Source organism: Dama dama, chromosome 5, assembly GCF_033118175.1.
Source record: "Dama dama isolate Ldn47 chromosome 5, ASM3311817v1, whole genome shotgun sequence".
NCBI lineage: Eukaryota > Metazoa > Chordata > Mammalia > Artiodactyla > Cervidae > Dama > Dama dama.
Genome location: NC_083685.1, coordinates 28,159,949 through 28,187,361, shown reverse-complemented (window position 1 = coordinate 28,187,361; position 27,413 = coordinate 28,159,949). Strand labels below are relative to the sequence as shown.

Here is a 27,413-nt window from a genome sequence, read left to right as displayed (position 1 = left end):
CTATCACCACGGGAAAGTAAGAAGGAAGCTGAGAATGCCAGAAAAGAGAGCATGAAGAGAAAATGGTCACAAATAACACAAAAACACAAACACAAAGGAAACATCACATAAGAACTCACAGCAATTCTGAGGAAGGAGGAAAAGATCTCAATGTCCTGGTCACTCACCTGGATGGCCCTGACTCAGGATTTGCATCATCCATAGCTCTTCTTGTTCCAACTGGAAAATGATACTGGGTTTGGTGTGTTGATACCCTGTGAATGGAAAATCACAGACAACCTGGACCAAGGCTGCCTGGGACTCAGGGATTCAGAAGAACAGGGAAGACTCAGTTTAGAGGTGGCATGATAAAGCTGCTCTTTTGCATTTGGCAAAGTAAACACCATTCAACCAGTGTATTCTGATGTCAAAGGGAGAATAAGAAAATCTGACCTCTAAATATAAGCCCCAAATCATCAAGTATTTTACAAAAGTGCCCCAGCTTTCAGCCACCAAGAAGGGGAAGCCTAGAGATTATACATACTCCTTTCAGGGAGGCATTACCCACCCAGGGACACCAGGTTGCTGTAGATTCCCAACATCACACTCCTGTACAGGTGCTTCTGAGCTGGGACCAGCAGCTGCCACTCTTCCCAAGTAAAGTCCACAAACACATCCATGAATGACAATGGTCCCTGAAAAAGCATATCTCCATTCAATCTCAAATCATTTTACTGAGTTTGGAGTAAACAAACGGCTGCCAAGAAAGCCAATTATTTACATTCTGCTTTGGGAAAAAGCAAACATTCATTGAAAATATCCCATCAATATGCATTAAATCAGTTAACTTTTCATTAAACATATAATAGCATGTGCCAGGTGTCAACTACAAATTGGCACTTACCAAGAGCATTGCCAAAGACTGAACAACAAAGGCATTTGAAATCTGCCTCTGCAGAGACTGAACCCCATGCTGCTATAGCTATTGACCTTCAACAACCCCTGAGGGAGTTCAGTGTGGAGTGAGGCACTCTGTGCTCAAGGGAATCTGGTGGGACAGGTCTTTAGATAGTTGGATGTTTTTAGAAACAGATTTTATGATCTCAGTCCTTGTATCTCCTCATATCTAGAGAAGCAATAAATCCCTTCATGGTGACATCAGACCCTCATGACTAACAAAAAACCTTTTGTAAATTGAGTGCTTCATGGTATTGAACTCTCCCTTCACCAAAACCTTATATATTGACTTTCCCCCACTGCCGCTTTGGAGCAGTCTCTCAGAGCTACCTGAGATGCTGCCTCCCAGGCTGCAGTCCTCATTTTGCCCCAAATAAAACTTAACTCACAACTCTCAAGTTGTATATCTTTTTTTTAGTCGACACAGGTATTCAACTATGTGTAAGTAATATAAAATGGATGAAAGACAGTCTTGCCTAAAAGAAGTGTTCAGCATTGCAGAGAAAAGCAAAGATTAAATACATAAAATGTAATAGGGAGTCCTTCGCTATATGACACAAGGACCCCAAAGCTGGTGCTCTGTGATAACCTAGAGGGATGGGAGGCAAAGGGAGGTGGGAGGGAGGTTTAAGAGGAAGGGGACATATGTATACCTATAGCAGATTCATGTTGATGTATGGCAGAAACCATCACAATATTATAAAGTAATTAACCTCTAATTAAAAAAAAAAAAAAGAACAGCAGTAGTTGGTAGAGAATGTGAGGCAAGTGGACACCCAGACATTGCTTATGGCCATATAAGAGGATGGTACTTAGTGAAACAAAGTTCTTAACAAAAAATATAAGCAATAGAGCAGGAGACACATGTGTACATGCCATGAACATAAATTAAAAATGCATTCACACCAACAAAAATACACACTTTGTAAACACATAAAAAGAACAATATGCATTTTAAAATTGTGGTGGTGGAGAAGGAGCTAAAAATCAAGTCTGGGGAAACCAGGAAACAGGGACCTCAGGGACCTTCCACGACCTAAGGAGAAGTTAACTAAATGCTCCCATCTAAGGACCTCTCCCCACCAAAAAATTAAAATGAATAAAGAAAAGAAGTGGAAATAAACAAGGACTCACCCAGGATTTCTTGACTTTAGGCTGCTTCTGGGAAATAAGCAGACACTCCAGGACCTGCGCTGTCCCAGGTCTCCTGGGAGTCTCCTGCGCTGCCGGGGTCCTCCAGGGAGAGGCCTCTGGTCAGGGTTCCCTTGACCCAAGGTGGGTTCTTCCCCTTGATGCTTTCTGCTTGCATCGCATGAACGGTCTCGCTCCTGGAGAGGTGGCACCTGTAGAGCAAGCACACATTTGAGAGCACATTTCTAACCTTGGTCTCTTTCGCTGGTGAATGCACTCACCCCAGCTGCGCCAGGGGTTCTCCAGACTGTGGTCAGTGCTGCTGGGGGGCAGAAGTGAGAGGAAATGGAATTAGGGAGCCCAGCACACTGACTACAGCTCCACACACAGACTCCGCACAGGCCCCCAGGAACCCCGAAAGAGCAGCAACAACCCTGAGATTTAAACAGTTTCAGGCAGACAGTTATGAAGAACATGATGCCAGGTGCTAAGGAGTAAATGACCCTGCTTTAGGTGGGTGCACACCAGAAATAGATCTTGGATGAAATAATCTGTGTTTCAGTAGAGTTTCTTCTCTCAATACCTGGATGTCCACGAACAACTCATTTAATCTCTCTCACTGAGTCTTACTGTTTGTTGTGAAACATTGAGAGTAGGATGAGATCAGGGTGGCAGTGTAGTCTTTTCATGCTCCAAGAAAAACAAGAGGTCTACAGGAATAGTAAAAGAAGAAGTCAGAGATGTCCACAGCCAGAAAAACAGACCCAAGTGACAGGGCTCCCCACAAACCTCGGAATCTAGGCAGATGCAACCTAACAGTACAACTGCGGGAGTGGGGGCCACAGGCTGCTGACCTCCAAAGTCACCAGTTAATGAGCATCCCCAAGAAGTGAACACCTCCCAAGTGGAATCTGAGCCTCTCAGGCTCAGGGCTGCAGGTGACGAAAACAGATGTTCCCAAAGTTGCTAAATGATCTAACAGTGCCGTGGCCATCTAGGAACACAACGGTCTGAGAAATAATGGGCAAACCGTCCCTCATAGGAGGTTGGGTCTTCCCTGAGAGGGAAAGCTGCTGGAAATGAAGCCCAAAGTGATCAGCACGAGAAGTGAGAAAACAAGGTTCGGGCACAGAGAGAGACAAGAGAAAGGAGCTTCAGAGGGTTAGAGGGAGAGGGGAGAAAAGGGAGGAGAGAAAGGCATTAGGCAGTCAGAGCAAAGGGTCCAGAGGAATTCATTTCAGAAGTTACTTTAACAACAAAATACATGGCGCAAAAATGGGTGAAACCCGGCATGTTGAGCTCTGGGAAACCCAGGGTGAGAGGCAGAAAAAAGCCTTCCTGACAAGGTTCAGCGTTGAGTCTGATCAGCTATGTCTCTGTGTGTATCTTTACTTCCAAAAGAATCACTGAGAAGATGAACTAGAAACTTAGGTTACCTTGGGAGAAGGGGAGGAGGAGAGATGGAGGCTTGTCTGAATGCACCATTATACACTTTCTACTTTTGAATCATGTAAATATGCTACATGATCAAAAGGAGGAGGGAGGGCAATCCCTAAAGTTGAAAACAAATGTCAACAAATACATTTTTGTTTATGCAACTGGAAACAAAACTACAAGAGACAATCAGTTTTCTACCTGACCTTAACATGTGGTATTTAACTATGTATTCTTTGGATAAAATGAGGTATAAAGACTAACTGAACTTCATTTAGTATCCTAGTTAATAGTAACAAATTGTTATTATTTTAAAACCATCTTGTGTTTGCTATAGGACATGACAGTTATATCACTGTTATTAAGGACCAAGATATCTAGCACATGACAAAAAGATGCAAGAGTAAAGTTTTTCACCTTCCTGCACAGCTGGTGGGGATATAAAATGGAGCAACCACTTTGGACCTAGCTTGGCAGTTCCTCAAGGTGTCAAACCCAGAATCACTGTATTACCTGGCAATCCCATTCCGAGGTATACACTCAAGAGAATTAAAAGCCTATGTCCACAGAAATGATTGCACACAAATGTTTTTAATGGCTTGACTGCTAACAGCCAAATAAGCATCAATGGATGAATGGATAAACCAAAAGTGATCTATACATGCAAAGGCACATTGTTTAGTCATAAAAAAGGAAGGAAGCACTGAAGAATACTACTACATGATGAACTTCTGTACTACATTATATGGATATCCAACAATTACCTTTTTTTGACCATAATGCAAATACCTAATTGTACTGAAAGCTTCTGATTTCTGAGGCACGACTAAACATCAATCTTGGATAAGTTCATTTCTAGCCACACAACTAGATAAAGAGCCAGGATGGGACCCCCCCCCCCACCTCCGCCCAATGATCTCCTCATAGAAAGCCCTGGGTGACTTGAATGACTGCTCCCTAAAGTGAACCCTGCTCTTCCCTTCCTGTGCCTTAATTCTCAGCTTTATATCTTAAATTCATCAATAAATAATGAGCCTGTAAGCCCCCGTGATCCAAATATGTGAACTCCCAGTCCACATTCTCATTCTCTCTCTGCTGTGCGGCCCTGGTGTGTCCCTACTCCCCAGGATCCTCAGTAATAAACCTTATGTTTTCAAAGGTCCCTGATGGTTGTTGCTGAGATGCATCTTGCAATCACAGTAAGAACCATAAGGATGGGTCCAGCCATGGCAATGGCTCATTGGTGAAATGTCTGTGGGGGCTGTGACTAGTAGGGGCCCAGGTAAGCCCCCATCTCAGATATTCCTAGTCACAGCATCATTACTGACAGGCTGAGACCAACACAAAGCCACTATGAAAACACTGTGCTAAATGAAAGAAGCCAGATATACATGTCCATAGGTGATATGATTCTATTTGTATAAATGTCTTCCCAGGTGGTGCAAGTGGTAAAGAACCATCTACCAATGCAAGAGATGCCAGAGACACAGTTTCAATCCCTGGGTAAGGAAGATTTCCTAGAGTAGGAAATGGCAACCCACTCCAGTATACTTGTTGGGAAAACTCTAAGGACAGAGGAGCCTTTCTTGATTGGAAAATTCCACAGACAGAGGAGCCTGGTGAGGTACAGTCCTTAGGGCGGCAAAGACTCGGACACGGCTGAGTAAAGCACATATAAATATCTAGAATGGGGAAATTCATGAAAACACAGTAGATTAAATGGCAGTCAAGGGGACAGGGGAAGGAGGGGATGGAGAGTGGCTTGTGAATGGGGAAAGGGTTTCTTTTTGAAGGAATGATAATGTTCTGGAACTGGACATGGTAATATGTAGACAAGTCTGAGAATACTAAAAATGACTGAAGCTACACTTTAAAAGGGTGAGTTTTATGGTATATAAATCATACCTCAATAAAGCTTCTATTAGAAGTAATTTTTAAATTCAATTATTTTTCATAAAGGAAGTTTTGCAACAGTTGTCTCATCCATGTTTGCAGCATGCCTACTGTCTCAGAGATCCTCTGAAGCCAAGATCCATTCTCATCTCTGACCCCCAGACAATCTTTACTCTGATTCTCTCCATAGACCTGCCTTTTCTGGACATTTTATATGATGGGGACCATACTAGATACTGTGCCTGGCTTCTTTTGCTCAGCACAATGCTCTGAAGATTTATTCATGTTACAGACACACCACTGGTTTGCTCCTTTATTGCTGAATACTGTTCCATTTTGTCTAAACATTCACCACTAAGCCCACATTTATTATATATTTTTTAACTTTTTATTTTATATTGGAGTATAGCCAGTGAACAATATTGTGACAGTTTCAGATGCACAGTTGAGTGTCTCAGCGATGCATATAAATGCATCCATTCTCCTCCAAACTCCCCTCCCAAGCAGGCTGCCACAAAACATTGAGAAGCGTTCCCTGTGCTATACAGTAGACACTTCTAGTTATCCACTTTGAACACAGCAGTGTGTACATGTTGATCTCAGACTCCCTAACCATCCCTTCCCCTCATCCTTCCCTGCAACCATAAGTTTGTTCTCCAAGTCTGTGAGTCTAATTCTCTTGTGTAAATAAGCTCCTTTGGGGACTTCATGCTGGTCCAGTGGTTGACAGTCTGCATGCCCAGGCAGCAAACATGAATTTGATCCCTGGTCCAGTAGATCCCACATGCCTTGGGGCACCACAACTACTAAGCCCATGTTCTAGAGCCCAGGAGGTGCAAATACTGAAGCCCAAGCACTCCAGAGCCTGTGCTCTGCAACAAGAGATGCCACCTCAAAGAGAAACTCATGCACCACAACTAGAGAGTAGCCCCTCATTGCACAACTAGAAAAAGCCTGAGAGCAGCAACAAAGACCCAGTGCAACCAAAAATAAATACATTTTTAAAAGTTCATTTATATCATTTCTTTTTAGATTCCACATATAAGGGATGTCATATGATATTTCTTTTTCTCTGTATGACTTCACTCAATATGACAGTCTCTAGGTCCATCCGTGTTACTGCAAATAGCATTGTTTTATTCTTTTTTAATAGCTGGGTAACATTCCACTATATGTATGTGCCACATCTTCCTTATTCATTCCTCTGTTGATGGGTATTTGGTAGCTTCCATGCCTTGGCTTCTGTAAATAGTGCTGCAATGAACACTGGGGATCATGTATCACTTCAGATCATGTTTTTCTCCACATATATGCCCAGAAGTGGGATTGTAGAGTCATATGGTCGCTCTAATTTTAGTTTTTTAAGGAACCTCCATACTCTTCTCCATAGTGGCTGCAACAGTTTATACTCTCACCAACAATGCAGGAGGGTTCCCTTCTCTCCACACCCTCTCCATTATTGTTTGTGAATTTTTTGATGTAGCCATTTTGACTGGTGTGAAGTGATACCTCATTGTCATTTTGATTTGCATTTCTCTAAAAAATAGCATTTTTGAACATCTTTTCATGTGCCTCTTGGCAATCTGTATGTCTCCTTTGGAGAAATGTCTTTGCAGGGAGCCGGCCTGAACGTACAGGCCCCTTACGGCCCTAAGAGAGAACAAAAGGTCTCTCTTTGTCCTGCCACCCCTTCTTGTTAAAGTATAGACTGGCATTTGTCTCCTTCAGGGAAAAAACACCCCGGTGACCTTTCGCCTGTTTTCCTGGTGCTGATAAACTCGTCATGCTTGAAGCCTGTTTTCTATCTAGTTAATGTTCTATTGATGAAGCCTGTTTTCTATCTAGTTAATATTCTATTGATCTTAATCATGTTGGGTGCTAGGGTAATACTTTACTGATCTTAAGTGTAGGAATTTAAAACATCTGTAGCTCTGCACGTATGCAAACCCTCGATCTATTCTTAGTAACTCCTGTTAGCATATATATAGGCATGGTATTCTTCAATAAAGTTGTCGGAGTCAGATGCAAGCTGACTCCGTCCCTCTCAACCCCATCTTTCTGAGTCTTATTTCCTAGGTACTCTGGTAATTGCGTTCTCGACCAGTTCGTTTGCCGGCAGGCTCCGGCAGTCTTTTTAGATCTCCCACCATTTTTTTGATTGGATTGTTCTGATGATATTAAGTCTCATGAGCTGTTTATAGATTTTCAGGATTAATCCCTTGTTGGTTATATCATTTGAAAATATTTTCTCCAATTTGTGAGCTGTCTTTTCATTTTGTTTATTTTTTCCTTTACTGTGCAAAAGCTTTTGAGTTTAATTAGGTCCCGTCTATTTAATTTTGGTTTTATTTCCATTATTCTGGGAGATAAATCAGAAAAGATATTGCTGCAATTTATGTCAACAGTGTTCTGCCTAAGTTTTCTGTAGGGATTTTTCAGTGTTCAGTCTCACATTTAGGTCTTTAATTCATTTTGAGGTTATTTTTGTATATGCTGTTACAGGACGATCATCATCGTGTTTTTTACATGTTTTCCAGTTTTCTCAGGACCATTTGTTGAAGAGACTGTCTTTCTACCACTGTGTAGTCATGCCTCGCTTGTCACAGATTAATTGATCACAGGTGCATGAGTTTATTTTATCCTGTTCCACTGATACATGCCCTTATTTTTTGTGCCCATACCATCCTGTTTTGGTGACTGTAGCTTTGTACTATAGTCTGAAGTCGTGAAGCCTGATTCTTCCAGCTCTGCTTTTCTTCCTCATGACTGCTTTGTCTATTCAGGGTGCTTTGTGTCTCCATACAGATTTTAAGATTTTTGTTTCATTTCTGTGAAAAATGCCTTTAGTAATTTAATAGGGATTGCATTGAGTCTGCAGATTGCCTTGAGTAATATAGTCATTCTCAAGGCACTCATTGGTGCCCAGAGTAATATAGTCATTCCAACATGGTATATCTTTCCATCTATTTGTCTTCATCAGCATCTGTCCTTTTTGTAATACAGGTCTTTTGTCTCCTTGGGTAGGTTTATTCCTAGTTATTTTATTCTTATATGATGGTAGGTGGGATTGTTTCTTGAATACCTATTTTTGATCTTTCATTGTTAATGTATAGAAACAGAACAGATTTCTAAGGATTAATTTTGTAACCTATAATTTTTCAAATTCATTGATGAGTTCTAGTAGTTTTCTGGTAGCATCTTTAGTACCTTCTGTATAGTATCATGTCAACTGCAAATAGTGACTGTTTAACATCTTTTGCATTTTGGGTTTCCTTTACTTCTTTTCTTCTCTCATTTCTATGGGTAGGACTTCCCATAGAACATTCAAAACTATGTTGAATAAGAGTGGATATTCTTGCCTTGGTCCTGAAATCAGAAGGAATGCTTTCAGCTTTTCACAATTGAGTATGTTAGCTATATCTTTGTCATATATGGCTTTAACTATGTTGAGGTATGTTCCCTCTACCTCCCTTTTCTGGAGAGGTTTTTTTTTTTTTTTTTAATCATAAATGGGTGAATTTTATCAGAAGTTTTTTCTGTATCTATTGAAATGTTGTTCAGTCACTCAGCCATGTCTGACTCTTTGCAACCCCATGGATTGCATCATGCCAGTCCATTAAGATGCTCATGTGTCTTTTATTCTTCAATTTGTATGTGATATAACTCAGCGATTGATTTGCAGATATTGAAAACTCCATGCATCCTTGAGATAAATCCAACCTGGTCAGAGTGTATGACATTTTTAATATATTGTTGGATTCAGATTGCTAGTATTCTGATAAGGAATTTTGGGTCTATGTTCATCAGTGATTGCTGTTCAGTCACTCAGTCGTGTCCAACTTTTTGTGACCTCATGGACTGAAGCACACCAGGCTATCCTGTCCTTCACTATCTCCTGGAATGTGCTCAAACTCATGTCCATTGAATCAGTGATGCCATCCAACCATCTAATCCTCTGTGGTCCCCTTCTCCTCTTGCTTTCAATCTTTCCCAGCATCAGGGTCTTTTCCAGTGAGTCAACTTTTTGCATCAGGTGGCCAAAGTATGGGAGATTCAGCTTCAGTAACAATCCTTCCAATGAATATTCAGAGTTGATTTCCTTTAGGATTGACTAGCTTGATCTCCTTGCTGTCCAAAGGACTCTCAAGACTCCTCTCCAGCACCACAGTTTAAAAGCATCAATTCCTTGGCACCCAGCCTTCTTTATGGTCCAACTCTCATATCCATACACGACTAGTGGAAAAACCATAGCTTTGACTATATGGACCTTTGTCAGCAAAGTAAAGTCTCTGCTTTTTAATATGCTGTCTAGGTTTGTCACAGCTTTTCTTCCAAGGAGTAAACATCTTTTAATTTCATGGCTGTAGTTACTGTCTGCAGTGATTTTGGAGCCCAAGAAAATAAAGTCTGTCACTATTTCAATTGTCTCCCCATATATTTGCCATGAAGTGATGGAACCAGATGCCATGATCATAGTTTTTTGAATGTTGAGTTTTAAACCTGCTTTTTCACTCTCCTCTTTAACTTTTTCATTAAGAGGCTCTTTAGTTCCTTTTTGTTCTCTGCCATAAGGGAGGTATCATCTGCATAACAGAGGTTATTGATATTTCTCCTGGACACCTCAATTCCAACTAGAGCTTCACCCAGCTTGGCATTTCACATGATGTACTCTGCATATAAGTTAAATAAGCAGTGTGATGATATACAGCCTTGATGAACTCCTTTTCCCTATTTGGAACCAGTCCATTGTTCCATGGAGAAGGAAATGGCAACCCACTCCAATATTCTTGACTGGAGAATCCCATGGACAGAGGAGCCTGGCAGGCTACAGCCCATGGGGTCATAAGAGTCGGACACAACTTAGCGACTAAACCACCACCACCATTGTTCCATGTCCAGTTCTAACTGTTGCTTCTTGACCTGCATACAGATTTCTCAGGAGGCAGGTAAGGTGGTCTGGTTTTCCCATCTCTTTAAGAATTTTCCGTAGTTTGTTGTGATCCACACAGAGAAAGGCTTTGGCGTACTTTATTAAGTAGAAGTAGATGTTTTTCTGGAATTCCCTTGTTTTTTCTATGATCCAATGGATGTTGGCAATTTACCTCTGGTTCATCTGTCTTTTCTAAAACCAGCTTGAACATCTGGAAGTTCTTGGCTCACGTACTGCTGAAGCCTAGCTTGAAGGATTTTGAGCATTACCTTGCTAGCATGTGAAATGAGCGCAACTGCGTGGTAGTTTGAACATTCTCTGGCATTGTCCTTCTTTGGGATTGGAATGAAAACTGACCTTTTCCAGGCCTGTGGCCACTGCTGAGTTTTCCAAATTTGCTAGCATATTGAGTGCAGCACTCTCACAGCATCATCTTGCAGGATTTGAAATAGCTCAGCTGGAATTCCATCACCTCCACTAGCTTTGTTCGTAGTGAAGGCCCACTTGACTTCGCATTCCAAGATGTCTGGCTCTAGGTGAGTGATCACACCATCGTGGTTATCTGGGTCATGAAGATCTATTTTGTATAGTTCTTCTGTGTATTCTTGCCACCTCTTCTTAATATCTTCTGCTTCTGTTAGGTCCATAACGTTTCTGTTCTTTATTGAGCCCATCTTTGCATGAAATGTTCCCTTAACAGCTCTTATTTTTTTTGAAGAGATCTCTAGTCTTTCCCATTCTGTTGTTTTCCTTTATTTCTTTGCATTGATCACTTAGGAAGGCTTTCTTATCTCTCTTTGCTATTCTTTGGAACTATGCAATCAGATGGGTATATCTTTCCTTATCTCCTTTGCCTTTTACTTCTTTTCTTTTCTCAGCTATTTGTAAGGATTCCTCAGACAAACTTTTTTGCATTTCTTTTTCTCATGGATGGTTTTGATCACCACGTCCTATACAATGCTATGAACCTCTGTCCATAGTTCTTCTGACACTGTATCAGATCTGTCCCTTGAATCTGATTGTCACTTCCACTGTATAATCATAAGGGATTTGATTTAGGTCATATATGAATGGCCTAGTGGTTTTCTCTACTTTCTTCAATTTAAGTCTGAATTTTGCAATAAGGAGTTCATGAACTGAGCTACAGTCAGCTCCCAGTCTTGTTTTTGCTGACTGTATACAGCTTCTCCATCTTTTGGTCAATAATTTTCTTTTTTTTCTTCAATATCTTTGTCTGGTTTTGGTATCAGTATGATGGTGGCCTCATAGAATGAGTTTGGGAGTTTTCTTTCCTCTGCAGTTTTTTGGAACAGTTTCAGAAGGATACATGTTAGTTCTTCTCTAAATGTTTAATAGAATTTGCCTGTGAAGTCATCAGGTCCTGGACTTTTGTTTGTTGGGAGTTTGTTTTTTTTAACTTTTTATTTTGTATTTGTGTATAGTTGATTAACAATATTGTGAGAATTCCAGGTGAACAGTGAAGGGACTCAGTCATACATACATATGCACACACACACACACACACACACACGCACACACACACACACACACAGGCTCCCTTGGTGGCTTAGTGGTACGAAACCTGCCTGCAATGCAGGAGATGCATAAGACACTGGTTCTATCCCTGGGTTGGGAAGATCCCCTGGAGGAGGGCATGGCAACCCACTCCAGTGTTCTTGCCTGGAGAATCCCATGGACGGAGGAGCCTGGCAGGCTACAGTCCACAGGGAGTTGAACACAACTGAAGCAACCGGGCACGCATGCACACACACATACATTCTCTCCCAAACTCCACTCCCATCCAGGCTGCCACATAACACTGAGCAGAGTTCCATGTGCTATACAGTAGGTCCTTGTTGGTTATCCATTTTACATAAAGCAGTGTGTACATGTCCATTTTAAACTCCCTAACTACCCCTTTCTCCCAGCAACCAGAAGTTTGTTTTCTAAGCCTGTGAGTCTATTTCTGTTTTGTAAGTAAGTTCATTTATATCATTTCTTTTTAGGTTCCACATGTAAGGGATATCATGCAATATTTCTCCTTCTCTGTCTGACGTACTTCACTCAATATGACAATCTACAGGTCCATCCATGTCACTGCAAATGGCATTATTTCATGTTTTTAAAGGCGGAGAAATATTCCACTGTGTATGTTTACCACAGCTTCTTTATCCATTCCTCTGTCAACAAACATTTAGGTTGCTTCCATGTCTGGGCTATTGCAAACAGTGCTGCAATGAACATTGGGATGCATGTATCATTTGAGGTCATGTTTTTCTCCAGATATATGCCCAGGATTGGAATTTCAGGATCATATGGTAGCTCTACATTTAACTTTTTAAGGAACCTCCATACTGCTCTCCTGCGCTTCCCTGGCAGCTCAGTTGTAAAGAATCTGCCTGCAATGCAGAAGACCTGGGTTCAACCCCTGAGTCAGGAAGATCCCATGGAGCAGGGCATGGTAACACACTCCAGTACCCTTGCCTGGAGAATTCCATGGACAGAGGAGGCTGGCAGGCTATAGTCCACAGCATCGCACAGAGTCAGACACGACTGAAGTGACTAAGCAGTAATACTATTCTCCATAGTGACTGCACCAGTTTACGTTCCACCAACAGTGTAGGAGGGTTCCCTTCTCTCCACACCCTCTCCAGCATTTATGTTTGTGGGTTTTCTGATGATAGCTATTTTGACTGATGTGAGGTGATGTCTCATTGTAGTTTGAGAAGGATAGGAGTTAGTTCTTCTCTAAATGTTTGATAGAATTTGCCTGTGAAGTCCCCAGGTCCTGAACTTTTGTTTGGATTTTTTCATCACAGTTTCAATTTCAGTGTTTGATTGGTCTATTCATATTTTCTACTTCTTCCTGGTTCAGTCTTGGCAATCTGTACCTTTCTAAGAATTTGTCCATTTCCTCCAGGTTGTCCATTTTATTGGCATACATTTGCTCATAGTAGTCTCTTATGATCTTTTGAATTTCTGTGGTGTCAATTGTAACTTCTTTTTTCTTTCTAATTTTATGCATTTGGGTTCTCTCCTTTTTATTTTTGATGAGTCTGGCCAAAGCTCTATCAATTTTGTTTATCTTTTCAAAGAACCAGATTTTAGTTTTGCTATTTTTGCTACTGCTTTCTTTGTCCCTATTTCATTGATTTCTGCTCTTATCCCTAAGATCTCTCTCCTAACTTCAGGCTTTGTTTGTTCTTCTTTCTCTGGTTGCTTTATGTGTAAGGCTAGTTGTTTATTTGAGGTTTTTATTGTTTCCTGAGGTAAGAACATATTGCTAGTCTTCCCTATTAGAACTGCTTTTGCTGCATCCTATAGGTTTTGGACTGTTTCATTTTCATTTGTCTCTAGGTATTTTTATTTCATCTTTGATTTCTTCGGTGATCCATTGGCTGTTTAGTAGCATGTTTTTTAGCCTCTGTGTGTTTGTGTTTTATAGTTTTTTTCTTGTAGTTTATTCCTAATCTCATAATGTTATGGTCAGAAAAATGCTTGATATGCTTGTAATTTTCTAAAATTTACCAAGAATCACATTATGGCCCAGCATGAGATCAATCCTGGAGAATGTTTTGTGTGCACTTGAGAATGTGTATTCTGCTGCCTTTATGGAATGTCTTATAAAGATCAATTAAGTCCATCTGGTCCACCATCTTGTCCAATGTGTCATTGGAAGCCTGTGTTTCCTTACTGTTTTGTCTGGAGGATCTGTCCATTGAAAGGTGGGTGTTAAAATCTGCCACTATTATTGTGTTACTGTCAATTTCTCCTTTTATGGCTGTTAGTATTTGCCTTATATATTGACATGCTCCTATGCTCAGTGCATATATATTTACAATTGTTATATCTTCTCCTTGGATTGATCCCTTGATCATTATATAGTGTTCTTTTTTGGCTCTTATAACAGTCTGTCTTTTTAAAGTCTATTTTGTCCGATATAAGTATTGCTATTTCAGCTTTCTTTTGATTTCCATTTGTGTTGAATACCTTCTTCCATGCCCTCACTTTCAGTCTGTATGTGTACCTTGGTCTTTGGTGGGTCTCTTGTAGACAGGACGTGTGTGTGTGTGTGTGTGTGTGTGTGTGAGAGAGAGAGAGAGAGAGAGAAAGAGAGAGAGAGAGAGGGCGCACATGCGTATGTGCACACACTCAGTTGCTCAGTCACATTTGACTCTTTGCAATCCCATGGATTCTAGTTTACCAGGCTCCTTTGTCCATAGGATTATTCCAGCAAGAATACTGGAGCAGGTTGCCATTTCCTCCTCCAAAGGATCTTCCCAACCCAGGGATAAAATCCACATCTCCTGAACCTCCTGCATTGGCAGGATTCTTAACCACTGAGCTACCTGGCAAGCCCAGGATATATACAGGTCTTGTTTTCGCATACACTCAGTTAGTCTATGTCTTTTGGTAGGCCTATTTAATCTATTTACATTTAAGGTAATTATCAATACATGCATTCCTACTACCATTTTCTTAAATGTTTTCCGTTTGTTTTTGTGGGTCTGTTTTCATCCCTTCCTCTCTTATTCTCTCCTCTTGCAGTTAAATGACCCTCTTTAGTATTCTTGCCTGGAGAGTCCCAGGGACAGGGGAGGCTGGTGGGCTACCGTCTATGGGGTCGCCAAGTCGGACATGACTGAAGTGACTTAGCGGCAGCAGCAGTGTTGTGTTTGGGTTGCTTTTTCTCTTTTGTGTATGTATCTATTGTAGTTTGGGGGCTTGCTTTTCCCATGAGGTTTTCATATAGCCGTCTATGTATACACAATGTTTTCTTTTGTTGCAGTTGCTAGTCTCTCTCCCACCTAGAGGACTTCCTTTAGCATTTGTTGCAAAGTTGGTCTGGTGTTGCTGAATTCTCTCAGCTTTCACTTGTCTGTAAAGCTTGTCACTTTTTTTCTATCAAATCTGAATGAGAGTCTTGCTGGGTAGAGTACTCTTGGTGATACGTTCTTCCTGTTCCTCAATTTAAATATATGCTGTCACTCCTTTCTGGCTTGCAGAGTTTCTGTTGAGAAATCAGCTGATATCTTTATGGCAGTTCCCTTGTATATTATTTGTCATTTTTCCCTTGTTACTTTTGATTTTTTTTCTTTAAGTTTTGTCAATTTGATTACTATGTGTCTCAGAGCATTCCTCCTTGTTTGTCCTGCCTGGTATCCTGTACACTTCCTGGACTTAACTGTTTCCTTTCTGGTGTTACAGAACTTTTTAGTTATTATGTTAATATTTAGTTATTCATTAATATTAGCTAATATTTTCTCAGGTCCTTTCTTTCTCTGGCCTCCTCCTGGAACGCCTATAATGTGAATGTTCACGTATTTAACATTGTCTCAGAGGTTTCCTAGGCTGTCTTCATTTCTTTTCATTCTTTACTCTTTATTCTGTTCCATGGTAGTGATTTCCATTCTGCTTCCAGGTCACTTATCCATTCTTTTGCCTCAGTTATTCTGCTACAGATTCCTTCTGTTTTCATTTCATTTCTTATATTGTTCATCTTTGTTTGGTTGTTCTTTAGTTCTTCTGTCTTTGTTAAACATTTCTTGCTCCTTCTCAATCTTAGCCTCCACTATCTTTCTGAGATCCTGAATTATCTTCAGTATCATTATTCTGATTTCTTTTTCTGGAAGGTTGCCTTCATTTAGTAGTTTTTCTGAGGTTTTATCTTATTTATTCAGCTGGGACATAAGCCTCTGCCTTTAGAACATTTTGTCTAACTTTCTGTGATTGTGGTTTTCATTCTTCAGGTTGTAGGGTTGTTGTTCTTCTTGCTTTTAATCCACATCTAGATTACTTATATTTTTGAGTTATTATACAAGTCTTTGTGTGAACATGTTTTGCTTTATCATGGGTAAATTCCTAGAAGTAAAATTGCTGCACTGTACAGTAAGTTTGTATTTAACTTTATATTTAACCTTCAAAGAAACTGCCAAAATCTTTACAAAATGACTGCACCATTTTATATTCCCACCAGCAGTCTATAGTGGTTCCAATTTCTCTACACCCTTGTCAACACTTTCTTTTTGGTTATAACTATTCTACTGGGTATAAAGTAGGACTTCGTTATGACATTAATTTGTATTTCCCTAATGACTCATAATGTTAATCATCTTTTTAAGGTGCTTACTTGCCATCTATCCGTCTTCTTTTATGAAATGTCTGTTCAAATCCTTTTCCCATTTTTAAAATTGGGTTGTCTTTTTACTGAGTTGTAAGCTTTCTTCATAAGCTCTGGATATATCCATTATTAGGTACATGATTTGTGAATACTGTCTCCCAGTCTGTGACATCTCTCTTCATTCTCTGAATGGTGATTTTGAAGTTGAAAAGATTTTATCTTAATGCAGTCCAATTTCTAACTCTAAAAGCACAATCTATAAAAGAGCTTTCTAAGAACTTTAGACTCAGAGAAGGTCATGAATATTTTCTTCTGTGATTTCTTCTAGAAATTTTATAGCTTTTCCTCTTTAAGTCTATGTTCTATTTTGAGTAAATTTTTTGTTATGGCTGACATAAGAATCACAGATCATCTTGTGATAACACAAAATACATAATGTAAATCTTATGATCTTAACCATTTTTAAGTGGACAATTAACTGCAATTAAGTACATTCAGTGTTGTGTAACCATTACCCGCATTCATATTTCTGTCCAGAATTCTTCATCTTGCAAAACTGAAACTCTACATCCTCTGACAAAACTGAAACTCTACATCCTCTGACAAAACTGAAACTCTACACCCAGACAGCTGTTGTCCAGACCCTGATGGCCATCCCCACGGCCAGTTTGGAGCTTCCTGCGGAGGGGTTACAGGACCAGATGGCCGCGGTAAGCGAGAACCTTGAGGACACCAGACTCCGTGCCGCGTCCATGCCCACGCGGGACCCCTCTACCACCCAGAGAACCCACACCTCCCTTCTCTCAGGCAGCCGCGGGGTTCCCCACCTCTACCCCACCACCTACACAAACGCGACCGGGTCAGAGCAGACGCGAAGGAGGCCAGACTGGTCTGCACTGTCCTGCCGCCTGGACACGGGAGGGAATTGGCGCATGGGGCTCCTCCGAGGGATTTTGAGGGAGCACGGGAATTTGGAGGGAGACCCGCTGGAAGCAGACCTCCCGGATATGCACGCAGATCCGGTTGGTACTCGCTCTCGACTTTGCGTCTCCCCCTCCGGGGTGCTTCGGAGACGGCCTTCTGGCAGACGAGGTGGGCCTGCTCAAGCTCAGGTCATCGCCCCGGATCAGGGACGCCACAGGCCGACAGAGCTCTCCCAGCAGGTGCCGAGTAGACGACTGTAGCTAGGATGTACATGAAATGCGTCAGTGCAACCAGGGACAGGACAAACTACAACTCTTAGGAGCCTCCGCGGTCGTTCCTCCTGCGCCTGCGTTTTTGACAGACGACCACCCAAACTGCGCGCGGCAGCCTAGAGGCGCAGACCAGTGAAGCAGCGACCTTGGGCGGGGGTACGCGGGCTTTTAAGAATAAGGAGTATTAAAACAGTTGACATCAGTAACACAAAGGCGGGAGGGGTCTAAGTTGAGTTTAAAGTGTTCTAAGGTTTCTGCTTTTCTGAATGGTAATGAAAGGTTGTTGCTGAAGGATGAGATGCGGGATTCTTGGCCTCCAGAGGAGATGAATTCAATCCAGGGGCCAGAGAGGAGGCTGGATTGCTCAGAGCTTTTGTGTAATAAAGTTTTATTAAGGTATAAAGGAGATAGAGAAAGCTTCTGACATAGGCATCAGAAGGGGGCAAAAGAGTACCCCCTCCTAGTCTTTAGCTGTAAGTTATATAGTCACTCACAGTCTGTTAATGAAAAGAAAGGAATGTCTTAGAATTTAGAATGGCACCAGATAATTCATCCCTGGCCATAAAACGATTGACTTGAATCTTGTAGAAGGGCAGATTACCAACAAATAGTTTCATTTACATAGATTAGGGGAACAATATCTGAGTAAGTAGGTTAGGACATTTGGCAGAACTTACAGAGTCTGGGGTAACTTAACATATCTTAAACATTTCCATTAAAAAAATGTATTGGTCAACTGAAGGTTTGAGAGTAGTTAGCTTCAGGTGAAACCAAGTGTCATGGCAACACAGCATTTTAAGAGAAACCTCCTTTTAAATTTGTATAGAGAAGAAAAAATATCGCTGGTTTGTTTCCTCCTGCCGCTTAAGAGAGATAAAAATGTCTGGCACTTGCAGCCTATTTCCTCCGTTTGGAGACCCCTGGCCTTCCTGCCTGTTACCCTCTCAGTAAGAGCCCTAATTTATACTTTAATAATGAAAAGATTCCTTTTGTTGTATAAGTGAATTTTTTAAATTAATCTTTAATTGAAAGAAAATTGCTTTACAGTATTGTGTTGGTTTCTACCAAACATCAACATGTGTCAGCCATAAGTTAACCCATGTTCCCTCCCTGAGTGAAATTTTTATGAAAATTAACTTTCCAGACACTTGGGAGTGGCAGTTTTTCCTTTGGGGATGGGGATGGGGGAATCTTTTAAATGTCTAGCTTAACGTAAAACAGCTGGATTCTTATATGTGCTTCTGGAAGTATATAAACAAATCTGGCTTCACATAGGTATGTCCTTGGAAAAGGACAGAATATTTTAATATACTTAAATGATTGTGCATATTCTTCTCAGAAAAAGGTAGACAAGGAATAGGTCAGTTGCAGTGTACCATTTGTAACCAGTTAGGTGAACTTTTTCTACTCTATTATATTAAAACTCATTGGTCTGGTTTGCTCTTTGAATGGATAATTTTATCAGGCATGACTTTGTAATATCATGCATTGGTCATTTGGAAAATATCCTTTCACTTTCTAATGCAGATCTTCCAAATGTTGACACTTCCATTGTACAGTATGAAAGCTGGTGGATACTGGTGAAAGCTGGTAAATATCATCATTGACTTTAAGTGTTGGGAATCTGTGAAGTTCACAGTAACAGATATAAGATTTCCAAAATTCTGTTTTCATTTGAACACTCTAGTTTTATGTTGGCAAAAAATGTTGTTCCTTGTTTCTTTTGAATGACAACTCACTTGGTTGATTGTTGAGATGTCTGCCACATCCCCACATCTTATCTTTCAGTTCTTCTTTCATGCAGAGTTCAGCTCCCAACTCAAATAATCACACCAGTGCTTTTTGGGAAGACAACTATGGAACTTCAGGATGCAGCACAGGATATTTGTTAAAAAGATACTACAAAGATATGGACTCAAGATTTGAGATTTTTATAATAAAAAAGTATTTTTCACTGCTCCATCAAGGACATCCAGAAGTGAAATTTGTCCTTTTCCTTTTTTAAACTGTGAGTGTAGTGATGAAGAATACGATGGCAACTAATAAACAGACTTTGGTGCCACATCCTTGATGTGCGCTGAGTGCCCACAATTGTATTCCTATTTCTTTAGCACCATCGGCACAAGTTCAACACACTGGGTAAAATCTTAAGTTTGGAATGTCAGTGCTCACTATAAAATTCTCTCAACTTTTCTGTATGCTTGAAAATTTTCATAATAAAATATTGAAGGAAAATACTGTGGAAGAGAAACTTCTCAATAAATTGTGTAGTAACAGTCAGATAGCTATACAAGAATAGAAAAAAAGATTGCTGTCACACAGTATATTTAAAATAAATTCTAAATTGATTATTAAACATAGAAAGGAAGACTCTAGAAGTTTTACACTGAAGTGTAGAGTTAGCATCCTTTGCCCACTGGTTTGTTAACCGATCTGTTACCTGCTAAGTTCTCATGTTGTGTTAGTTTTCTGTGCTGCTGTAACAAATTACTACAAACTTGGTGGCTTAAAACCACACACATTTATTATCTTACACTTCTGAAGGTCAGAGGTCTGACAGAGGTCTTCCTGGGCTAAATCAAGGTGTTGGCAGTAAGATAGGCTGGGACCTGAGACTCTTCACTACAATGCTGCAATGCTTGCACTTGGACACACCTCTGCTCCAGCAACAAGCTACAAAGAAAGTATACAAGATTAAAAATAACTACATGCATGTGCAGTTGTAGCAAATTCTGGACAAAAGATACAGAGAGAGACCAATGCCACTTTTAAAGAGCCAAGAGCAAAAGCAGGGTGCTACACATGTCCCCTGTACACACCACCACCTAAGCAAAACACCTAAGCTGCTCCTGGAGCTAGCTATTTCTGAATGTAAAGAATAAAGGACATAATATGGCTACAGAAAGTTGCAGGTTTGTGAAAAAGGAACATTGAGAAAAGAATTTTGTATGTGGTTAGAGCTTTCTAAAGTTGGGTTAAATTTAATTAGGTAAATGAATTTTATTAAGCATAGGTTTATTCAAGACTGTAATTGGTTTCTCTCTCTCATAAAAGAACAAGTTTTCCTGGAATGCTGCTCTAGATAACAGGTGATGAGTTCTTGTACATTTAAGTGATCTACATCTACTTTTTTTTTTTTTTTACATTTACTTTTGATTTATCAGAAGGAAAGGCTGTATGGTGAAGCCTGTAAATTATGATAAGGTCTGAAAAGTTATATAGGAAAAGATGAAAATCTGGCAGTTTTTCAAGTGCGGTGACAGAGGCATTCAGGAAGGGCACCAATACAGCCCTGGAGCCTGCAGAAAGGAGGGCACTATTGGCCATGAGTTTTACCACCAAGGCAACTCCTGCTACCTAGAGAAAATTACAAAAGCTTGAGGCTGGATCACAAACCCAGTTGTCAACCTTGGTAGAGGAAGCTTTCAAGGTCTGTAACAACCAAGACTTAGTGGAGAAGGCCAATAAGGATAAGAGGCTAATAAATAAAACCCAGCTTTCTGGCTGCTGATCCACCCACTACCTCAGGGGTAACCTGGAGGGAGGGCCAAGAAGGCTGTACAGACCACCAAGAAGTTACCTGGGCATGAACCAGTATGTCTTCGTTGGAAAGTAGGTTGCTGGCAGGGGGATATCCTGAGCACTATCTTGCGGGACACCTGAGGGGCAACCCCCAACCAGCCCCAGTTCCTTGCAAATCGCTTTGCAAATGAGAGATTATTGCACACCAGCTGACGGGACCCAACCGCCTGCCTGGCTTCAGATCCCATTCACTCCATCCTTATCACCCCAGCAGAACTTCAGGTCACCCTTGATGTGGCAGGCAGGGAACTAAATTTCCTATAGACACTGGAGCCATCTGCCCTGTTCTGTCTTGGCCGGCTGGCCCCCTCTCCACCCATGACTGTACTGTGATGGGAGTTGATGGAAAGTCAAAGGTATGGCAATTTATGTCTCCCCTTGCCTGTGGAATTTGCTCCATTATTACTATTCATTCATTTTTGTATATGCCACAATGCTCTGTCCCCCTTCTCAGGAGAGATTAGCATAATAATCTCAGATATGCAGATGATACCACTCTAATGGTAGAAAGTGAAGAGGAACTAAAGAACTTCTTGATGAGGGTGAAAGAGGAGAGTGAAAAAAACTGGCTTGAAACTCAACATTCAAAGAACTAAGACCATGGCAACCAGTCCCATCACTTCATGGCAAATACAAGGGGAAAAAGTGGAAGCAGTGACAGATTTTCTTTCCTTGGACTCCAAAATCACTGTGGATGGTAACTGCAGCCATGAAATTAAAAGACACGTGCTCTTTGGAAGGAAAACTATGACAAACCTAGACAGCCAATTAAAAAGCAGAGACATCACTTTGCTGACAAGGGTCTGTATAGTCAAAGCTATGGTTTTTCTAGTAGTCATGTACCAGATGTGATAGTTGGACCATAAAGAAGGATGAGCACTGAAGAATTGATGCTTTCAACTTGTGGTGTTGGAGAAGACTCTTGAGAGGCTGCTGGACTGCAAGGAGATCAAACCAATCAATCCTAAAGGAAATCCGTCCTGAATATTCATTGAAAGGACTGTTACTGAAGCTGAAGCTCCAATACTTTGGCTACCTGATGCAAAGAGCCAACTCAGTGGAAAAGACCCTAATGATGGCAAAGATTGAGCACAGGAGGAGAAGGGGGCAACAGAGGATGAGATGGTTGGATGGCATCACAGACTCAATGGACAAGAGTTTGAACAAACTCCAGAAGATAGTAGAGGACAGGGGAGTCTGGCATGCTGCAGTCCATGGGTTGGGCATGCAGTCCTAAGTTGGGCATGACTTAGCAACTGAAAAACAATGACAAAAAGCATATTCTTAGGACAGGGTCAAGTTCAGGGAAGTTAAAAGTCTAAACAGAGAATACATCTGTTAGTAGCCCCAGATCACCCACCTGCAGATCATCAAAATATTCCGCAAGACATCCCCTAAGAAATTAGAGAACAAATAAATCCTGCAGTTTGGGATACCTCAGTGCCAGGAAGGGAAAATGTGTTCCCCAAATAAAAATAAGATTAAGGCCTGGGGGAAAATACCCCTGGAAGAGACAGTATCCTTTGAAGCCTGAGGCCCTGAAGGGAACCCAACCACTGCTCAGCAAATTTCTAAAACACGGACCCATTAGGCCTTGCCAATCCCCTTGAAGCATCCCAATCCTCCCTGTTCAGAATCCTAACAGGGAGTATCAGTTGGTGTAAGACTTATGAACAATGAATGGGGCAGTCATCCCTATTCACCCACTGGTATCAAACCCAAACACCCTCCTCCAGGGAGCACTATTTGTTTTGAACCTCAAAGATGCATTTTTCTGTATTCCCCTGCATCCAGACTCTCAATACCTTTTGCCTTTGAATGGAGGGACCCTGACACCTGCAACTCCAATACTTCGTCTGCCTGATGCAAAGAACTGACACATTTGAAAAGACCCTGATGCTAGGAAAGATTGAAGGCAGGAGGAGAAGGGGATGACAGAGGATGAGATGGTTGGATGGCATCACCAACTTGATGGACTGAGTAAGCTCCAGGAGTTGGTGATGGACAGGGAAGCCTGGAGTGCTGCAGTCCATGGGGTTGCAAAGAGTCGGACATGACTGACTGAACTGGCACCCTGTAGATTACCCAATACACATGGACAGTCTTGTAGGGTATTCAGGTCAGCCCCCATTGTTTTGGAAACATGTTAACAAGGGAGCTGAAGGAACTGAGCCTGGAGAAGGGAACTCTACTACAACATGTTGATGATTTATTGATAAGTCTCTCAAACCAAGGCTCAGATCTCACAGCAATGGGTTGAATATTTAGGAATTTTTCCCCAGGGGCACAAGCCCTGGCCATAGATTGAAAAGCAGCAATTAGCACATTACCATCTCCAGCCACAAAGAGGCAACTCTGAGGCTTTCTTGGGATGGCTGGGTTCTATTGTATCTGGATTCCAAATTATGGCCTTATAGCAAAACCCCTATGTAAGGCTCTAAGGGGAGAAGAAAGGGAGCCCTTTCATTGGAATAGGGACCACCTACAGGCCTCTGAAATTCCTGAGACTGAGTTGAGTAGAACACCAGCACTGGGGCTTCCAAATTTGGCCAAGCGCTTCACCCTATACGTTCACCAGAGTTCAGAGGTAGCACTAGGAGTCTTGACCCAAAAGCTGGGACTGAGTTAGAAACCAGTGGCTTACTTTTCAAAATAATTGGATCCAGTGGCCCTGGGATGGCCAAGCAGCCTGCAGGCAGTAGCAACCAGAGCCCTGTTGGTCATGATGCGACCAAGCTCATCCTGGGACAACACTTGGATCCCTTCACTGACAGCTTATGGTGAACAATGTCGAATTGTTCTCCAAAGATGGTTAAGCTTCAGGATCAAGGATCAGGCTGATCACTCAGAGTTTTTGTGTGGCAGAAGTTTTATTACAGTGAAAAAGGACAGAGAAAGTTTTGGACATAGACAAAAAAGGGGGGATGGAGACAGCCCCACTTGCTAGTCTTAGCAAGGACTTATATACTTTTAGGAGACCCATTCCCACAACACACATCTTAAATTAACAAGATTAGAACAATAGAAAGGTCTTACCAGACCCCCTCCCACAACATACATCTTAAGATAACAAGATTAAGCAGAAGGTTCTTATTAAGAAGGAGAAATATGTCCTTGAGCAAGATACATTGTTGTTATATAATCATTAGTACAGAGCTTAAGGAAAAACATACCCTTGAGCAAGATGAGTTGTTTTGTTGTGTAATCATTACTGGGCTTAAAGAAATTTAGTGTTAAAGACTGTTGTCATAAAAACCCAGTTTAAGAAAAAACATCTTACATGACTAAGACAAAGCAATGCAGAAAAAAACTGTTCCTTTCTCCTCCTCGAGAGCCCCAGACCCCTTTCTCCACCTCAAGGGCCCTGGACTTCTTCCTCCTTGAGGGTCCTGGACACCTTATCAACCTACCTAAGAATCAGCTCTCTCATCATCTAGTACAATCTGTGCTGGAGATCAAAGGACATCACTGGTTAACTGGAGGAAGGTTAACAAAATATTACCTTACAAGTGTGCTGAACCCTGAACCCAGCAACTCTGCCCAATGGTTGAGAGTGGAGGCTTAGTGTATCAACATATAGAGACCATAGAACAAACTAACTCCAGCAGCTCTATCTTCTAGATGAGCCTCTTGACAGCCCTGAGGGTAAATGGTTTACTGATGACAGCAGTAAAACTAGATATGGAAACCCAAAAGGCAGGGTATTCCATAGTTAGTCCAGATGAATTCATAGAAGCCAAGGTCCTGCCAGCCCAGACATCAGCCCAGAAGGCTGAACAAACTATATTAATGACAGTTTTGCAATTAGGGAAGAATAAGAAATTAAATATTTTTGCTGATTCTAAATATGGATTCCATGTGCTATATGCTCATGCTGCCATTTGGAAGAAAGAGGAATGTTAACCACTAGAAATTCTGCCATGAAACATAGAGGTTAGATTCTGGTTCTTCTAGAAGCAGTGCAGCTTCCGACCCAGGCAGCATGCACTGTAGGGGCCATCAGAGGGATGGATCTTTTGTGAGCCAAGGGAACAGCAAAGCTGATCAAGTCATAAAACAGGCAGCTGAACAAGGTATGGCTCTAGTGAATGGTCCCCCTGAATTTTCTATTCTAGCCTTCCCAGTGTTCCCCATCAGTCAGTTCAGTTGCTCAGTCATGTCCAACTCTTTGTCACCCCACAGACTGCAGCACACCAGGCTCCCCTATCCATCACCAACTCCCAGAGCTCGCTCATGTCCATTCAGTTGGCGATGCCAGCCATCTCATCCTCTGTCAGACCCTTCTCCTCCTGCCTTCAACCTTTTCCAATGAGTCAGTTCTTCACATCAGGTGGCCAAAGTATTGGAGCTTCAGCTTCAGCATCAGTCCTTCCAATGAATATTCAGGACTGATCTCCTTTAGGATGGACTGGTTGGATCTCCTTGCAGACCAAGGGACTCTCAAGGGTCTTCTCCAACACCACAGTTCAAAAGCATCAATTCTTTGGCCCTCAGCTTTGTTCAGTGTTCCCCATCAGTTCAGTTCAGTGGCTCAGTCGTGTCCGACTCTTTGTGACCCCATGGACTGCAGCACACCAGGCCTCCCTATCCATCACCAACTCCCAGACTTTACCCAGACTCATGTCTATTGAGTCGATGAGGCCATCCAACCATCTCATCCTCTGTCATCCCCTTCTCCTCCTGCCCTCAATCTTTCCCAGCATCAGGGTCTTTTCCAATGAGTCAGCTCTTCGCATCAGGTGGCCAAAGTACTGGAGTTTCAGCTTCAACATCAGTCCTTCCAATGAACACCCAGGACTGATCTCCTTTAGGATGGACTGGTTGGATCTTCTTGCAGTCCAAGGGACTCTCAAGAGTCTTCTCCAACACCACAGTTCAAAAGCATCAATTCTTCGGCGCTCAGCTTTCTTTATAGTCCAATTCTCATATCCATAGATGACTACTGGAGAAACCATAGCCTTGACTAGATGGACCTTTGTTGACAAAGTAACGTCTCTGCTTTTTAATATGCTGTCTAGGTTGGTCATAACTTTTCTTCCAAGGAGTAAGCATCTTTTAATTTCATGCCTGCAGTCCCCATCTGCAGTGTTTTTGGAGTCCCTAAAAATAAATTATCTCACTGTTTCCACTGTTTCCCCATCTATTTGCCATGAAGTGATGGGACCAGATGCCATGATCTTAGTTTTCTGATTGTTGAGTTTTTTTCACTCTTCTCTTTTCACTTTCATCAAGGGGCTCTTTAGCTCTTCTTTGCTTTCTGCCATAAGGGTGGTGTCATCTGCGTCTGAGGTTATTGGTATTTCTCCTGGCAATCTTGATTCCAGCTTGTGCTTCATCCAGCCCAGCGTTTCTCATGATGTACTCTGCATATAAGTTAAATGAGCAAGCTGACAATGTACAGCCTTGACATACTCCTTTCCCAATTTGGAACCAGTCTGCTGTTCCAAGTCCAGATCTAACTGTTGCTTCTTGACCTGCATACAGGTTTCTCAGGAGTCAGTGTTCCCCATAGGAATAAGAAAATGCTGAGAAATGGGGCTATGCAAAAGGAAACACAGGCTGGTATAAAAAGGGGGATAAGCTTCTAATCCCTGAGGCCCAACAATGGAAACTCACTAAGAACTACATGATGCCACCCACTATGGGAGGGATGCACTATGAGACTTGATGCAAAAGGCTCTTTCAGGGAAGGAATTTAAAATAACAGCAAAAGAAGTAACACCAACCTATGATTTATGTGCCCATAATAACCCACATGCTAAGTCACTTCAGTCATGTCTTCGCGCCCTTAGTTACTCAGGTCAATCCAATGCTGAGGGACATATCCAGTGGGAGACTGGCAATTAGATTTCACCTGAATGCCCCGATGATCAGATATCTTCTGGTGTTTGTTGATCCTTTCACAGGATGGGTTGCAGCCACCCTCACCCAATCTAAAAAGGCTATGGACATCTGTAAGCCACCCCCTCCCCCGACTTTTTTTTCTTTTTAAAAAAAGTATTGTTATTTTTAATTGATGATTGGTTTACAATATTGGTTTGATTTCTGTCATACACCAACATGAATTAACCCCAGGTATTCCTTGGTTTGGACTTCCAAAATTCCTCCAGAGCAACCAAGGACCCTTTTTTTAGCCAGAATCACACAAGGGCTCACAATGGCCCTAGACTACAAGCAACACACCTCTAGG

At 41.5% G+C, this 27,413-nt stretch overlaps 1 long non-coding RNA gene across 1 annotated transcript in view; it reads right to left on the bottom strand.

Moving 5' to 3' along the window:
• The window catches only part of LOC133056651 (uncharacterized), a 56,267-nt gene that overhangs the window by 7,467 nt on the left and 21,387 nt on the right, over window positions 1–27,413 (bottom strand). The window contains exons 2-3 of the long non-coding RNA XR_009692863.1: window positions 2,071–2,279; window positions 168–254 (exon numbers count right to left, since the gene is read on the bottom strand). This is a non-coding gene — a long non-coding RNA (uncharacterized LOC133056651). The remainder of the gene's footprint in view (window positions 1–167; window positions 255–2,070; window positions 2,280–27,413) is intronic.